This window comes from Mya arenaria, chromosome 7 (genome assembly GCF_026914265.1).
Source record: "Mya arenaria isolate MELC-2E11 chromosome 7, ASM2691426v1".
Classification (NCBI taxonomy): domain Eukaryota; kingdom Metazoa; phylum Mollusca; class Bivalvia; order Myida; family Myidae; genus Mya; species Mya arenaria.
The window spans coordinates 61,009,077-61,011,994 of record NC_069128.1 but is presented as its reverse complement, the minus strand read 5'-3'; the positions used below and the strand labels follow the sequence as shown (position 1 = coordinate 61,011,994).

Here is a 2,918-nt window from a genome sequence, read left to right as displayed (position 1 = left end):
AAAAAGAACTTGTAAAGTATGCACCGGTTAATTGTAACCACGCCCCCCTCCCCTCCCCCGACTTTCCGGCCAGCCAATCCCTGGTAAAATCCCTGCCCTGCAAGAACGAACTGGTGGTTAAATCCCGTGAATAACCCCGCACCCCGGGGATCTAAGGTAAGAGCAATTCCCTGATATATTTTGGAGGAAGACAAAACCACCGCAATCACCCGGCATTGTGAGGACACTAGTTCCGGCTTCCATAACTTTAATGTTGATATTTATTTTTTTGATGTTTACAACACGTCAAAAAAGGTAATGCATAATGTGTTCGATGAAGTTCTTTAGCTACGAGGACACCTGAAAGGTAAAAACACAGCCCTTTTCCCTGGTATATCCCCAAGTGGCCGTGGTAACAATTGACTGGTGCATTTTAAGAGAGGAAATCAAAATTGACCTTACGACAGCGGCTTCTAAGCCACGCCCCCTGATATCAAGGGAGCGAACTCTGTCTATGTCCGTCAAACAAACGAGGAAGTAATGGCGTCTCGCGTCGTTTCGCTTTCCGATATTCCTGACAAATTATCATAAATGTGACATTACAATGCGAAAAAAATAGAAGTCAAAGGAATTTGTAACTGGCTGCTACATCGGAAGGCTCGATATATCTTTAGAAAATGACGATATCTAACATTGACGGGGTGAAATCTATCCAAGTCAGAGAAAATCGGATAGCCGCCATGTTGTCAACATTGACATCGATACAAAGGAAAAGCGTGTGTGTGACGCATACTGTAAATGCAAACAAGGGTAAGTTTAACTTTTAATAACACCGGTCCTTCTTACAGTATTGTTGAATTAAAGATTAAATCATCGCACAATATGAGTAAATCATAAATGGCCCGAATGGGGAACCCGGAAGTGACATTAAATAACAGTTACATGCCAGCTATACAGTATAACCTTGTATTCTATAGTATGAGCAGAAATGGTTTATTGGAGTTATGCATAAAAAGTTTCAGTTCTAAGCGATTGATAATAATGTAATAGTTGACAAGTGACAATCGTGGGTGATACCAATCTGTAACTTTTGCATTGCTCAAACATTCACATGCTTTGATTTTCGTTCTTACAGAAATTGTGGAACATGTTCACACACTCTGGCTGTAAAAGTAGACCTGGGAGGAAAATTGCCCCCGGTGTGGGGCTCGAACTCACAACCACCAGAACACTAGCCCGGCGCTCTAACCAACTAAGCTGACCGGGCAGCTGGTTCTAACCCACACACACTACCCTCCCCCCATTTACCGGTTAAGGCTGGTGGAGGGTCTCCTGCTATTTACCGTTGACACCATTAAAGTATTCTGATTGATGGAGATAAGGAAGTCCCCTTATTGGCTTATTATTGTCTTCAACAAGCCTACCGCAACAGGGGACCTAGCATAAGACCGGAAAAAGCCCCGCACCCCCCCCCCCACACACACATGATATTTGCCAGTCCAGGCAATGTCAACCGCAAGAGAAAACCAGTGATGACAAGTTTTACAAATAATCGGTAGGACCTATTTTAAAGCTTTTTATAACATTTAGTTTTACTTTGCTGTACAAAAGTAATGGACTATTTGTCCAGAGAAAAACAACAACCACAAAACATTAGCTATTATCTTGTCAATATTTCATTATGATATACATGTAGGAAGCAAACATCAAAGGCAGTAGCATTTACAGCTTGTATTAAACTATTTAACAATACATATAACTGATTTATTTTAATATTAGCATCTTTTATTTATTTCAGGAAAGTGTGGTCTTTTGAAGAGAGTTCTTGAAGTTGTTCAGCATGTTGTTTTGATGGATTCTTAGAAGGATGTACCTCTATGATGTTAGCTTCAGTTCTGGATTATAACACCAGTTGTTGCATATTTAATATCAGATTTATTAAATACATTGTTGTTTTGCAAACATTACTTAAACTTTGATATTTCTTTGGTGTTTATGTATGATATTGTAGGTGAATATCTCTTTATTGCAATGGCAAATATATTTTAAAATATATAGCATTAGCAGAAGTTATTTTTCACTGTTAAAGCTGCACTTTCACAGATTGATCACTTTGACAACTTACATGTAGGATTTGATTGCATTTATCATATTTTGGCTCGGAGAAGTTTGCTTTGTGATTTATATATTAGGTCTTAATTTAAAAAATGCCAAAATAAGCCGATTCTGAGACAAAAAGTGTCAAACTAGAATTCTGTGAGAGTGCAACTTTAAGAATACTATTAATCGAGTGTGCATGTGATCCGGACTCTGAACATTGGATGAACTATCATTAAATATTGTAGATTTACGTAAATGGCCCAAAATATAAGAATAACAATGAAAATATGTACATGTTTGACTTGTTCTTTATTCATAATAAGTCTAAGTCTTTACAGTACATGTTTGGCAGAATCAAGTTTTAATGAACATAATCATTGATTTAAATGTACAGTGAAATAAATTGTTTTATACAGAAAATAATACCTTAACAATTCAGACCGATCTGTTCTAGTATTTTTTTGGTGGCTCATATATTTATCTGAGTTTTGGAGGAGGCCTAGCTGGTGTGAGCTGGTCAAATACAGTAGCTGCTTGAGGGTCAGGGTTTTCTTGATTGGATTTCCCGTCGACAAAGTGCTGATATGAAAATAAGAAATCTATGAAATGTGTCGGAATGACAGCTACAAAAGCCATTGTTTACATAGGATCCATACGAGTAGATGAGATTCGGAAGCATGCGATGGTTCGGACAAAAATTTAGTTGTACGATATTTCCTGATTTACTTTGAAAGCAAAGCAGTTTATAAAAACTACATAACGGTATCAACAAAAATACCTCTATCTTGAATGAAATCAATCGTGTCCATGTTGAACCTGATATTAAATGGCCATTAATG

At 37.6% G+C, this 2,918-nt stretch overlaps 1 long non-coding RNA gene across 1 annotated transcript; it reads left to right on the top strand.

Moving 5' to 3' along the window:
• The first annotated feature begins 481 nt into the window (after positions 1-481).
• On the top strand, positions 482-2,098 carry LOC128241707 (uncharacterized). The gene is made up of 3 exons (XR_008262449.1): positions 482-789; positions 1,115-1,534; positions 1,778-2,098. It is a non-coding gene; the product is annotated as an uncharacterized LOC128241707 (long non-coding RNA).
• The last annotated feature ends 820 nt before the right edge of the window (positions 2,099-2,918 follow it).